The 16383-nt window shown below is 26.1% G+C and overlaps 1 protein-coding gene across 5 annotated transcripts in view; it reads left to right on the forward strand.

The window, feature by feature from the left end:
- The first annotated feature begins 1096 nt into the window (after positions 1–1096).
- The window catches only part of LOC132930863 (eye-specific diacylglycerol kinase-like), a 148250-nt gene continuing 132963 nt past the window's right edge, over positions 1097–16383 (forward strand). For 4 of the 5 annotated variants that reach the window (XM_060996949.1, XM_060996948.1, XM_060996950.1 and 1 more), the window contains exon 1: positions 1097–1422. The gene's annotated coding sequence lies outside the window, so the exon portion shown is untranslated. The remainder of the gene's footprint in view (positions 1423–16383) is intronic. The other variant, XM_060996952.1, reaches the window with a different exon arrangement.

Consider the following 16383-nt stretch of genomic DNA (forward strand, 5'->3'; position numbering starts at 1 on the left):
GTACTTGACTATAAATACTAAATGTATTTTATATTTTATGTAAAATCATTATTATGGACTTCTGACCTTTCTACATATATTTTAATAACAAGGAAACTAGAATTGAGATTCATCAACATAAAATAATATCTCTGTCTTTATAATTTACGGTAAAAAAAGGTTGTTCTAATTGAAAAAATAGATTTTTTTATAGCTACAGAATAGTGTCTTATTGGTTTACAAATTCAAGTACCTAAACAAAAACATAGCTTTTACGTATAAGTTAACATACGTTATACAACGTGTTTTTACAAATGTAAAAAAAAAATCGAATATATAATAAATACATTATTTAAGAATAGACGAAGAGTGAGCGTGTTTGGCAAATCACTTTGTCATTTTTTATGTTTTATCAACATCGTATTTCATTCACTCAATATGTCATATTATAATAGGCTTATTCTGAGGAACAATTTTTATTTTGTTGCACGTCCGCGTTGGTTGAGGATGTATGTTGCACATGTCTCAGTTGAACGGTGGGTGGGCCAGCTGTTACAGATCAGTTAGAGTTTTTTTGGTCTGGAAATGAGACGATTGCTGTGTACACTTACTTTCGAGACTTGAAAAAAAACGATTATCATAAAAATTATAGCAAATGGTAATGGTACAAATGTTACCTGCAGTGCCTACATGAAATAATCGATGACTGTCAAATAATTATAGGTAATATTATTGATAAAGTGTTATTGTCAAGTTCGCCGATGATTGATATTAAACCCAATTCATAATATTTTACTCAGAATTGGGGTTCGGATAGACTTGAAAATGCAGTTTATATTATTTAAAAAAATAAATAAATTGATCAATAATCAATACGAATCTATTTAGAATTTCGGTTCGAACGGTTCGTAACATCGGACTGGTAAGTCGATAACGATTTAAATATCATACCCACTAACATAATATAATATTTATAACTCGTGTACACGTCCGTTGCACGAAAGTCGACGCTACTTTCGGAGAACAACCGCCGCTGCCGCCGCTGATGACGACGACGACGACGACGACGCTGCCGCCGTAATAGTAATATTATTATAGCAGCCGTTGTAGGAATATACTCTAGTAGTCGATCAAACGCGGTATCGCGCGGACGCGGTTGCTGCGCCGCGAATCCGGTGTGAACGGTGTGCGTGTATTTATATGCGCGTGTATGCTTGTATGTGTATGTATATGTGTATGTGTGTTTGTGTGTGACTACATGAGAGAGAGTTTGTTTGTGGCACACGTGCTTTGTTTTTGTTTTTTTTTTTCGATAATAATATTATTTTACAATAATAATAAAAATCTTAGCTGAAGGAAAAAAAAAAACGAAATCGGATTTAACAACGTCGTAAATATGGAAACGCCGACCACATTTTGAGACAACCGCTTTCCGGATTAAAGGTTACGACAATATTTGATTTTCTTAACGTAAAACCAAAAACAACAATGATAAATTTGTTACGATAACGAACAAAAAAAAAGTAATAATAATAAACATACACATAATTCAAACGCACCGTGGAAATATTTAGTCCGACAGGGTTTTTGGTGACTGTTACCATTTTTTTGGGGGGGGGGGGACGAAAAGGTCGCATACATTTGCATAAGTACTGTGATATAATGTTTTGTGTCGGATAAACGCGATACACGTCCTACCCAACGGCTGGTTTTTGATTATAATATACTTTATCAGCGTATTATAAGACAATCGTTAATAAAAATTAATTTTTCTATAGTAAATTTTCGACCGTTAAACAACATTAATAACAATATTGTATTAGATAATATAATATACTTACAAATAAAAATGCCAGATATGTATGATCGATTAAACAATTAGATATATGATTTGGAAAAATATAGCGTAGGTACATAATATGTCCCGCAGTTATTGCATATTATTTAGTAGATACTATAATAATGCATATGTTAGGTATATATTATAATCATCTCTACGCCGCACAAAATATAATCGAATACTGTTATTAAGTAATTTGACAAAATTTTTTGAAAATTGAAATTTTTTTTAGTATATGAATTTGATAAGATGTTTATTATTATCTACAGAGTTATTTTATATTAGTTTTTAACACGCAGATTTGGTGCGTTTACAACACGCTTTCGTGTATTTTTCTTGGCTTACAAACTGTTAATTCATGTATGTATACGTATACAATTTTTGTCTAATGGTAAACAACTGTTGGACGAAATAATTTGAAAACATTACCTATAGATTATATTTTAATAGTTTTAATTGATTTGGTCATTATATCATAATTTTTTTGTTTGCTTTTATTCAATACATCATATTTTATCTAACTATAATCAAAAACAGAAAACATAATTATATTTTAATATAAATTTAAATTTACAGTAAACAGATATTTGGTACACATTTTCTGTCTCTGTAATTATTATAAATATACAAATATTATTATTTTAATGAAACAATCATTCGTAAAAAGCAGGTATTATAAATGTATATAATGACAAATACCTAAACTCACATATTTTTAAACAAAAATAAAATCAACTCTCATTTTATAAATAAACGTATTTTAATTTATTTTCTCAAACTAAATAAACGTTGTTGGATATACATATAATATTATAATCTACTAAATGATATGTTTTGGTACTTGAAAATTTGTATTAAATTATTTACATAACTCTAAACAAATATATTTTATGTACAAATACGATTTTTAATTTAGCTAATAGTGATTTTCAAAAGATTTGTATATTTGTATGTTATAAATAATTAAAAACTTGCTATACCTTTGTTTGGGTTTTTCCATTTTCCATTTCAATTTAAATATGATATTTTATAATTTAAAAAGCTATATAACTGTGAAACAAATATTTCTAAAGGAAAAAAAAAGTAGGTATATAATATTTCTTTAATCGTTTAATTCAATATTTTTAGTAAAAACCAACTAAGTATTTGCATATAATATAATGAATAGATGAATATTATTTTTTTAATTATGAAACTAAATTAACCCAGAAAGTGATATGAAAAGTTATTTCCTCAATCGGTATAATTAACATCAAATTAGTATTTCATTATAAATAACAAAAAATGTAATGTTTCTAAAGATTTTATAAGTATATAATTCAATATGATTTTTATTTATTTCAAATAAATATATATACCTATTCTAGTTTTAAAATTTTAAAAACGTAATTTTAAGATTATTACTCAAACACATAAAAGTGTTAGATTTTTATTTTTTTATATTTTTTACAGAATATATCGCACTATTGATGTACTTAATGTAATATGCAAACTGTAAATTTAATATTTAGTCATTAAAGTTTAGACCAGTCTTAGAATAACAATAATATTTAAGAATTCTATTCGAAATACGTTTCTAAACAACATTTTGATTTCACATAAATGGTCGAGATATTTGACATCATGTGCTTGTCTATATTACTTCGCGTTCAAATATTACACTAATAGTTCTATCTATGTTCAATTTAAAATCTTCTCCGGGAGATGCTAGATTAAAACTTTTGTGGTTTTCAACTGAGTAGATCACTTTAACAGGAAAATAAATATATAAGAGTAAAGCTCAAATAATTTAAAAATAAATAGTTTTTTTTCTAACACATCATAGAATCAAAAACACCGATTCAGTAAATGTATTTAAAAATGACTTCCCCTTACAAAATAATTTATAGTATGAGTATAAATGATAATTATATAAAATTATTATGCATCTTGTATTTAAAAAAAGAATCTTCAATATACTCTAGTGTTTCTTATTTACTAACAGGATATACCATTAATATTCAGGTAATCATAATAGGTAGAGACATTTGTATGTTTTTGTAAAACTTTATATCTCTTAAAATTTTTCTAAATGTATTTTATTGGAATAGAAATAAATAGTTACTATTGAAATGAAAACATTATTCTTAAATTATAACATTTTATTGTATTGACTGACTATCAATTTATACCTATATTTTTTAAAACCATTATAATATCTTATGTCCGAATACAGTAGTAATAATTTTAATCATTTCTTATTCAAAATACTTCTCTTAAATTATGCCATTATGCTACCTTAGTCATAAAAAATAATGAATATAAATAGTTTATGTTTGTAAAGCGTATCATGGTACATTATGCTATTCCTATTATGTTTAAATATTTTTCACCATATATTACATTTATTAGAAAATTAATTAAAAATAAATATTCGCTACTTTTTAAATATTATAATAGTTTTTAAAATATATTTCACAAAAATGGTAGGTACTTAAGGTTTAAGTAGTACTTATGTGATTCCAACCGCGATTATGTGATGTAAAATTTGAAATGTCTTGTATAAAGTAAGTTTTTATCCAAATATTATACAGGATGCTAAGCATGCTTACCCCTATTTTTCTTTAATAATGTAAGTTGTTTAAAATATTTATTTTCGGAATTTTTAAATATATCATATACTTTAAGATCATTTGTTTTTCTTCTCTAATCAAATTCACTTATTTTATAACTTTGTAATATCGATTATAAATATAATAATTTAATAAAAAATAAAACACTGGTTTGATATTTTTGATTTAACCAATTATATGGCATGCATTTACTTAACTTATTCAATTTATTTTTATTTTTATTTGCCTATACTTTAAGTATATATATATTACACATTAAATACAATTATGTTTAATGAAGTTACTTATTTAAATTTACATATATGAAAACGATAGGTTTATTCGTAGTACCATAATACTTTTATTTCTTTAATTTTAGTCACTACAATTTATTTAATACCTAACTAAAAATATTATATATATAGTTAATGCTGTATGTGTACTCATTTCGTTTTAATTAAGATACAAAATGTTGAAACTTGTTATTTACTAATGGGAATTTCAGTTAAAAGATTAAACTAGTTAATAAAATATATAATAGTATAATACATACAAGTTCTTACTTGACTTTTAACCGTAACAACTTTCATGTATCTCTTTGAAGTGTTAATCTAGGTAATAATTGCTGATTGAAACATTTTTTTTCTGTAATACTTTTTATGTGAACGTTATACAATTTGACTAACGTTATGTTTTTATGTTTTACATTTTGTTAAAATATATTGTTTTGAGATTGTTTAATATTAGTGATACATATGTTAAAAATTAAAAAAATAAATAAATATATTACTAATGTTATATTACAAATATAATATTATACTGTCGAGTATTTTATCTGCAAATAAAACATTTTAACGATTATAATAAGTTAAATAAGTATCTAACACGAAAAAACTAAAAAAAATAATATACAATTTTCTAAAATGTTCTAATTAAATTGTTTAAAGTCTGATAAATTATATTTATATTAAAAATTCTTCGTTACTACTATTTATTTTAAATTAAACTTTTCTCATACTAATTATCATTTTTCAAAAAAAATATTTCTTATAAAGTATGCATAAAATATTTTTTTGACTTAGCAGAACCTATTTTTGCTATACTATTTGTGCATACAATTTTAGTGAGTATAGGTAATAAAAAGTTCTTTCAAATTCATATTTCCAAAATATAATATGTTTTGTTAACGAAGTTAACTATAAACTTAATCTTTTTTGAACATCTGCAGCGTCAAGCATTTTCTTATCTCAAAACTTTCATATTTGGCACACATTAAAATCACATTTTCCTCTTCCATCTTCTCGTCAAAACATTCAATTTTGTTTCTATAAATCACAGTCATGTTTTCCTTTGAGTAATAACGTCACATTACTAGAGACAACAATATTTCGTATTTATTTTTCTTTCAATAAGTACCTTTACGAAAAATTGCTTGGTAGGAAACGTGCGAGCCGTGAGGTGATTGTTCATGTTTTATGAAAACAAATAAAGAGATGCTACTATGTAGGTTATTTTTCAATTCAACATTTAAATAATAGTATGACGTCCTTCCGTCTTCTATACACTTATAAATCAAAATATTTTTTTTCAGATATCTATATTTTTATTTATTTTTTTTTTTATCTATGCTACATTTTAAAATATTTCGTATCTAATTTAATATACTTAACTTGTTATGTATTATAAAAATGATAAAACAAATGAGGAAAGTAGGTAACAGCTTTGCTATACAATAATCATTGAGTTTACCTCATATATTAAATAAACCACTGTAATAATATATGTGTTTAAAGTTGAATTTAATGATAAATCATTATTAACATTAACAGAAAAAACGATTCCGAGCGAAGACCGTCTGTCAGAGTGTCAGACGATAATATACTATGTAATGTATTGTATAACTAACTATATGTGTATTTTTAAGATATATTATATTTATATTATAATAATTTATTTTAATATGCACAACGTTTTATCATTGGAAGATTCTTTTACTTAAGTCTCATTATTATTAAAATGTAGCTAATTTATGTATACGAACCGTATGCACCATAATTTGTGAAAAAATATTTAATTTATTAAATTATTATAATACAATATATTTATATCACGTATTATTGTTATTAACTTTTTAGTCATAACAAACTTACCACGAATAGGTTCGAGGTATAAGTAGGCAATATTTTAAAATTAATCTTTGTGTTTTGATTATATCATTTTGTATTTAAAATGTAATAATATTAGTATAATGTTCCACGAAACGAGGACGTAAGTCCCCAAGAATAATATTTTAATTATAACAAAATAACTAAAATCGTTATTTTTCATTTAAATATCTAATTTTCGTTCAAATTTAAAAAAATCAAATGGTTTAAAAAAAAAAAATAATTATCCTGAAGTAAAGTACATTAATGATTTATTTTTGAATTCCAGTTACAACAAATTATGAGGAAACTTCATATTAAAATTCCAATCTTTTTGACCTATTTAAAAATGTCATTACTGACATTAATTAGATTGCTAATTTTGTTATATTTATTTTTTAAATTATATCGAAAATTGTTTTTTGTATGCTTTTTTAAGCATAAATTTAAATGTATATGTTCTGTATTGCAGCTAATGTGTTTCATATTAAATATAAACAATTGAAAAATGCATATAATGTGAGAAATATGCATGCTTATTCTTAAATTGATTTTACTTATTCCTAATTCAGTTACAGTAATATGTCGTTTAACAATTTATTACATATAATACATATTATTACTATTTATGTATAAATAAAATATTTTAATATTATTTTTTCTACATTTGCCAAGACGTTTTTTTTCTTTAATTGGAATGTTTTATTAATATACCGAAGACGCAATATAGTTATACAAATAAAATACAACTTAAATAATATATTAGACAACGGATAAAATAATAACTGAAATAATGTAAATACATTATGTATTTTAAAGACCAACAAAGTGTATACTATTATCACAACTCATATTTTCTTTCGTAAAACATAAATGCCTGTTGAATGCTGTGTTAAAAAAATACAATAACTGTATAATATTCTATTGTTTTTTAGACTATAATATTATCACGATTGAATAATTTAAGTTTTTAGATTTTTTTCTATTTCCGGCACAAAAAAAAAATAAAATAGTTAAAACGCGCTAATGTGTCTATATCCGGCCCTCGTGCTATAGCCACTATAGTACATAGATCCTGGAGATTCCGATCAAAAAATTTTTAATAGTGTTACTACTTTATGTGCGATATTTCAAGTACCTTAATGCGTTCTGTTCAGATTTTACTGAGCATGTAAGTCGTCGGTTGTGGATTTCGACTAACCAATATTATATCGTCGAGTTGTTTCTCACGCGCACGATTTAATTTTAAAAAGTATGTCCCTTCCGCCAAGTCCAACTGGGTGACTGCCAACCACGAAGAAAACAACGACAAAAAATCCACTCTTACCGCCGCGGCACATACGCACATAGCACACGTGTCTTGACAACTTTCTATATCGTTACACATCGTTACAATACTCAAATTTTCACTAGACATCGCGTGGGTGGTATGATGTTTATTATAAAGTTTTCCACTAGGATTTTCACACCGTCGTTTATCAGCTGGTGGATTTATTAATTAATTTTAATCATACGTGATGTGTTATGCTTAGAATTTTATACGAAATCAAAATAATATGAATTGTAATAGGCCAGTGACTTGATAATTAAAAAATATTATATTTACCTTTATTGTATTTCCAACATAGATAGTATTTAAATATAGTAATTCATATCATGCGAATGACCGTAAGGTTGGATCAGTTTGGGTAAAGTTTAAATTTATAAGCTGGTTTAAGTTTTCACGTTGTACGAGAACACTGGTCGGTATTAATAATTTTCTTCGAGTAGAATATAACGAAATAATGTTATTTCAACAGTGATCTCGGGTTGGGTAATGTTCATGAAATTTGAGTTAGGACAAATTAGGTTGTATTGAAGAATTAAACGTTTAAGTCAACAACGTGAAGCTGAAAAATAATTTCTAGAAAACTGTTTCTCTGACATTCTTTAATTCGAACCGAGAATAATAAATTTCGGATACGTTTTCGTTTAATAATTTCGAACAATATTTATATTCAACGATTTATGGTTAAACTGATTGTATGATAAACATTGCTAATCGATGATGAATATTAAACGATATAGGTATCTAAATAGGTTTTAAAAAAATTATATATATATTTAAAAACCTCAAGAATAATAAGTTGGTCTCGAAAGAAATAACTGATTCTAATACCTTATCCGCAACCATACGTGCGATGTATATTTTATAACATAATTACGTATATTGAAGTATCACAGTTTAGTTATAGTGTATACTATATAAAGTAGGTTATCTACTTCGTAACTTCATTCAAAAGACGAGGATAAGCGGTAGTGATAAGAATCGTGAAGTAATTGTTTCCACTTAGTTGATAGTCTTAAATACAATGGGATTTCATCCTTTTAATGACATTTAAACAAAAAACATTTTTTTTTTTAAGTACCAACATTTATATTAATAAGAAATTCAAGTTTTAACGAACTAGGGCGGTACGATTTAACACTGACAGATTATAAATATATCAAAAATCGTATCAGCTTTATTTATGACCGCATAAGATACAATAATTGAAAAATAAATGATAAAGTTATTTAAATACCTATTCGTTTCTGATGATGAATGAACTAGCTAATATTGTGATTATGAAAATATTCTATTTCACTAATTACCAATTGGATTTATTTATAATATAATATTAAGAAGTATAGTTTGCAACAATGCTTCATTTGACTTTTATAATAATAATATAATTAGTATCAGACTGAGCGATACATATAATCTTATTTTAGTACTTCAGGCGAAAGTATATATTATTTTTTCATTAGGATTAAATTAACGAATAAATTTAAATTACTGTTCTTTTCGTGTTTACTAAAATACATTTTTATTATGGCGGAACCATAATACCACCTATAATAAATCTACTTTGCCTCTATGCAACATTATAGATCAACTTTATATGAATTTCGTTAATTCAATGTTGGCATATGATTTTAATATTTTTTCAATAGAAACCAAGCATAAAAATTAATATATTTGTCCCTTAATATTCATAGTAAGTAATAATTTTAATAAGTTTTAATTAAATAATATTTTTTCTCAACGCGTTCACCGGACAGAAAAAAATGTATATATGTTTGTAATTTTTTACCAATGAAAAATCACTTACCAAGTTAAAAATCTTAAATATAAATAATATCCTATATTGTTTTCAATTGATTTAGAAGCAATTGAATATGTAATGATATGCAATGTAGTTTAATTATTACCTAAACAATTATCTAAATATCATGTTACCAATCTTAAACACTTTTGAAAGTTTGACATAAATAACAAACCCCGAGATATCTGTAGAGAATTTAAATTATTCCTAAGTGCTGAGTGATGAGAAAAGGAACCCAAATGTTGTACGAACAACCCTCACCACGATTCCAGATTGAGTAAGATATATGTGTGCGTTCATTAAATCTAAAACTAATTAGTATTTGTATTGAGCACCCAAATATTTGGTTTCCTATAGCTGTGTTGTACGAACGTGTTTAACTCTAGATGTAGGTAAGGTATATAATATAATATAAATATTTGTTATTTTTCACAAATCGACAACCACCTCGATTAATTAAGTATAATTGCGCGACAGTCATCGATATTGTGAAATGTTGATATAATAGTAGTTTTATTTTTTTTTTTTAATACGCCGGATAATAACAATAGACATTTATTGTATAATTTTACTAATTCTGATCACGATGCATAAACGACAATATCCAATTAATATCATAAAGGAAATTTCTCTTTGAACTCGCGTGAAATCCCGCTTTAATTCAGTATATTATTCCGTTTGTTTATTAATGATCACGATTTCAGTATCTTGAACTTGTTGTATTGACTTGAATATTATGTGGTTTTGCACTACATTTCATTAAGAAAAGTCGAAGGCAATACTTGTAGTTGTTCCTTTATTTATATGTATAATTAAATGTATTTTGACGAATCGTCGTTTAAATTTTTGTTTGATGTGAATATTCTTAGTGCACACAAAAGTTCCGACAAGAACAAAATCGTATTGTTTATTAGTATAGAAATATACCTTTAATAGTATAATATCGATTTATACATTTGCTGATATTTTTTCACTTCTGCACGGGACTGCGTTCGCAGCTATCAGTTTTACAACGAAGTGATTTTCTGTAAAACTTTTTTACAGTAAAAATGCTTTAAAAGTTTCAAATGACGTATGTATCAATTGGAAATTTTAAACACAATCGGTGCGATTCTATTTCGTTACAGAAATTTGTTTGCCAATTTTAAAGTCATTTCAGAAGAGATATGTTAACACTAAAGTCTTAAAAAACAATTTTTTTTCTGCGGTATTAACTTGAAATAAAAATGGTTGATTATTATTAAATTATGTGAAATACGGACTCTTAAATTTACTATTACTATTTATGTAATTTATATAAAATTGTATTCAACATTGCTACAATTATTATTATAATTGATGCTGCAGACGTCGTATTTCATAAAATAATTGATGTTGACCTATAGTCATATTATTGAACTAAAATCTAAAACCAAACAAATGCACACGAACATATACTTTAATTATCCAAAAATGTATTTTAAAATATAAATAAACATGTATAAAATTGTAATTAATTATTACAAAAAATAACTAAAACTAAATTAAAAGACCTATTCAATAACAAGGTGCATAGGACTTCTACTTTTTAGCAGAGCAGTTACCTATACATCCTCTCTTTTATAATTTATTTTAAATACATTCAGAAAATATATTTTCAAATACTTAGTATGTTTTATGTTTATTACAACGTCTGGAAATAAAGTTATGAAAATCGAAGTCCTATGAAACTTGCATAAAGAAAAAAAAAAATGAAAAATATTTGAAACTGACTTTTACGAGGCCTAATATTTTTTTAGTGAGGTTGTTTTTTTATACTTATAAGGCAAATAAACTATTAAGGTACCTAATAATAAATTTATAAATCGTCATACTAAAAATTTATGTCAACCATAAAACTGTACATAATTATTATGAATTTGGTGTTTCAGTGTTTGATTTTTTTACAACTTCTTTATTGGGGAAAACGTAATTGTGTTTGAAACTTTGATTCCATATACTTTTAAACGACGATGACGGTTCTGTACATAATAAATTACATACAATTTATAGACATTTACACCTGCCTAACTCTTTTTAAAGCACTATATCAATGTTTCAAAAGACGATACAGGAATTTCACATAAATCCCGTTAAGTTCATACTCAACCTATATATGCGATTTGTACCTATAGTAGTAGGCCATAATTTGAAATCGAACATAAACCATATAGGGGATTTTATAATCCTCAGAATATATCACTTCCCGTTGTTGAATTTATTCCGGTCATTAATTTCTTTATACCTACATTTCAGGCCAGAATATACCACCACCATGCTTTATTTAATAATACATTAATACGTAATAGACATCGTATAAAATTACTATCAACCAAAAGTAAATTTTTATTTTAAATAATGTTTCATAAAAATGTCGCTGTTTATTAAAATGTATCCATTGCGTGTTTCCAATGGCATAATGTTTTTTTTTTACGACAAGTAAAAAATTGGTCAAGGAAATCTGTCAACCGTTTATTTTATACTATTACCCTGTACGGCTTGTAACAGACAGCATAGGTTTATCGAACAATATATTATATGAAATGCATAAAACTGGCGGTCATAAAGTAAGGGTTCGTGAATAAATATTTTGATAATTTGTATCGTAATAACACGATTGACATATTAGGTACTAGGTATATACCTCTAAATAGAAAAAAGAGAAGAATATTCGTTTAATAAATAACTTTTATTTTGAAAAAATAAAAAGGTGGTTTCAGTTTAAGAGATTTATAACCACGTTGTCGAGCCTGTTGGTATTATGTTACTTTGATACTTTTTCTTTTTCAAATTTTGATTAGTCTCTTTTGTTTTGTCTTTTAATATCATTGTGTAGTAAAAATAATCATATATAGTCCCCAACTCTAAAAGTATGATAATCGTTAGCCATAACCTAAGAAAAAATAATATATTATTCGTTGAATACCTACCTCATGTAATTTTAAATAAAATGTTATGCTATTAAGATTTTTTAGATAATACAATAAGTATCTTAGCTGCATTATATTTATAGTTTTTAATTTATTTATTTTAATATATTATACGTATACATATATGTAGTTTTTTAATAGAGTTTATAATACAAAAAGCATAAATATGAATATATTTATATGTATACGTTAATACACAAACTATTAGCAAATAGTCTAACAATATAATATTATTACACATATATTATATAATTTAAAAGTTAATTCATTATAAACTCAATTATATTATACTTTAAAATTATAAATGTTTAATATAAGAGAAGTTTAATTATTTGTTTAGTAGATATTAATAGACGTATAATTGAATACTGAAAATATGAAAGGAAAAAGTAAATTGGATTGAAACGTATTTTTAGATTTGTCTTCATACATACGTGATTTGTTCTTTATACAAAGTTTAAAAACCCGATTAGTTATTTTTCTTACGAAAAATAGTGTAAAGTAACTTTTTATTTTACTTGGTGTGATGATTGAATTCAGATCAAATAACGAATAATATAAATAAATCCAAACTATGTTCTGAGTCATATAATATTTGCACTTGTTCAGTGTTCGATGTATACAAAAAAAAAATAAGTATGACGAATTTATAACATTTAAAATTAAATTATTTACTCCTTTTTATGTACAAGTAAAAAACGGTCGACCAAACGTTAAGGTTCGTCAAAGAAATCAAAAATAATAATATTTAAACAAATGTCTTCTGTGCATTACTATAAATTATAGTTTTACAACGTTTAGATATGTGTTCATATACAATATACTATATAGTGTATACACTAAACATCATAAAAAAAAAAAATCATGAAAACGATATAAGTAGCCCAATAGGTATTTACTATTTTGTATAATAATAACAATAATAATATTTTATTATATAATAAGAATTGCGTTATGATAAATTTGAAATACTTTTTGGATCAATTATTTGCTGTTTATTTGTTATAGATTGTGGTCTGGCACACCACATTTGCATAATAGTATCCAATGCTATACAACGTTGCCATTCTGACTTCCGATTATAATATATATATATATACGATCTGTTAAGTTCGTTTCGTATATGAATCCATTTATGACAAGCATGTCAAGTGTACCCTGTGTTGATTGAATATACATTGGATGTTGATTTAGAAATAACAAACAAACACACTTAGTAATAAAATAAAAACGTTTTAAAACTAGATTTAACATATTTCTCTCTTGCGTAATATCATATCGGCGATATCGTTTTAGCGTGCACATTTTCGTTTTAAGTAAATGAGCTTTTTCTCGTTTTTTTTTTTTTATATACCTCGCTGGAATATTATATCATTATTATTGAACTCGACCGTTTATCGAACATTAAATCATATAACTCGATTTCGTAGAACTCGATCATCATAGTTCAGAATAATATAAACGCGCGCGACACGCGTCTTATCGTCTATAATATCGAGTTGTACTTATATTTATACAGTTTTCGCCCGTTATATTTCTTTTACCGATAATATTATAATATTACACGCATTTTTCACCTTCCCTCACACTGCAGCTGTTAATAGACGTCACTCACGTTAAGTCGTCAAAATAAATCGCGCACATTGCACGTTAATCAGATAAGCTGACACGTCAGTATTTTATTCATGTATAGTGAAAACCACCGCAATATACGACGGTGCTTGACGTTTTCCACAGCGCACAATATTATAGTACGCCGCCGCCCCCTTTTGAGAGCTGCACGACACACGAAGTGTGTGGTGGCCTTCGTCAAACGATCACTACAAATTTTAATATTTGATACGGTTATTGTGACAAGTTCCCGCGGAGGTCCGTTTTATTGTTTTGTTTTATATTATAATACGAATTTGAGCAAGGTGTCATAGTTCCGCGGTAAAATACTTTTTAAAAACATTTTTTCATTCGATGTAGGTACACATGTTCGATGTGCGTACGTTTGAAGTCTGAAATATAAAACCGTAATATTGATTTTTTTGCCGTTGGTTTGGTTACAAAGATGATTACTGCAAATAAGAACGATTCACCTATGATTATCTGTTCGTGTTATCATTTTTTTTTAGCGGTTAGACACGAATATATAAAAGAAAAGCAACCATTCTGAACGTGTGAGATAAATCAATGTTTAATTAAAATAATTTAGTAAATATTTCATATTTCATCATTTATGAAGTATTAAATTTGCAATTTATAAAATTGTTAAGAAATAAATACCTGTTGTAACATCATCAAGACATTCTATAAGATATTTTGTTTTAGTAGGTACGAAGAAAAATATCAAAACTGATTACCATCATAGCGATTTCCACTCCGTCTTATTTGCTTTAGCGCCTCATTTATATTTTAATAACTTTATTTCCAATACGTTTATTCATTATTTATAGAGAAAATTAAGTTTGGTGTTTTCGTGTAAAGACCGAACTACCCGCCCTCCCACTCCACCGCTAAGCGAATGGAAGTCATGTGACATGAGATCGGTTTGTGTAAAGAACAAACGGCATTAGATACCCTATGCTATGCTTTTCGTGTACGTATAGGTACCATAATAAAAAAAATATATATCATACTAAAACGTATGCGACGTATCTATATATCTGTTGCTTCGTATAGCCAAGCGGATATGAGTTGCCATGGAAACCCATTGACTGACCGTGTATGGGTATACATTCCTATTTTGAAAAAGATCAAAGCGATTTGTTTTACATATAAATTTGAACCAATAAGATTTTTTGTCACGTGCTATTATATATATATAAAAAAAAATTATTTTACTCAAAGTTGTTTCCTTGAAAGCGACATGCCGATAGTGGTGTGCTTCGAACACACTATAATATAATATCGTAATCGCGTGAGCGTTAATATAATATTTTTAATCACCAAACTTAATTAATTAAATTCTAGTATGGGTTTCTGAAAATAACACCGTACTTGGAAAAATTAATCACCTAGTGTAGTGCACAAATTGTGCGTCATTATTAAAATAATATATAATTTTGAAGATATTTTAATTTTAACATCTATATACCATAAAAGTTTAAAGTAATTAATTGTTAAAAATAATATCATCAACGTCCGTCATCGATTTTCACCTCAAAGCTAAATTTATTATAATAATACATAACCAATGTACGTTGATAACGGATTACGTTTGTACAGACGATATGCTACGTATATTGATTTAAACGTCGACTTCCGGAATAATTAAAAATGTACGAATCTCTCTCTCCCTCCGCAGTATATAATAATATTTTGCATAATTAAATTTAATGTAAAATCTATTATTGACGACATGTTATACGTAAACAGATCACCCACGATATTAAACTTCCACCATTTTTATGCTAATCCCAAGAAATGTTTTTTTTTCAATTGAAACGAAGAACACGCGTTTAACATTTTGACAGTTATTTCTGTCCCCATGTTCACTGCAATGTGATTCTTGAATCCAAAATAGGGTATACAGCTTGCTGAAATTAATGCTATAATAAATCTCAGGCGGTCCGCAGACTTAATACAAATTTAATTAGGCAGGTAGTTTTATTATTTTTTTGTTTTTATTTTTAACTGTTCTGTCCGAATACCATGAACTGGATTTAATTTAAAAACAAGACTCAACAGGAAATACATCAAATATAATTTAATTTATTAATCCTGCATTATATTATTCCCACATATTATGTAGAAACGTTTATCTAA

Source organism: Rhopalosiphum padi, chromosome 4 (genome assembly GCF_020882245.1).
Source record: "Rhopalosiphum padi isolate XX-2018 chromosome 4, ASM2088224v1, whole genome shotgun sequence".
NCBI lineage: Eukaryota > Metazoa > Arthropoda > Insecta > Hemiptera > Aphididae > Rhopalosiphum > Rhopalosiphum padi.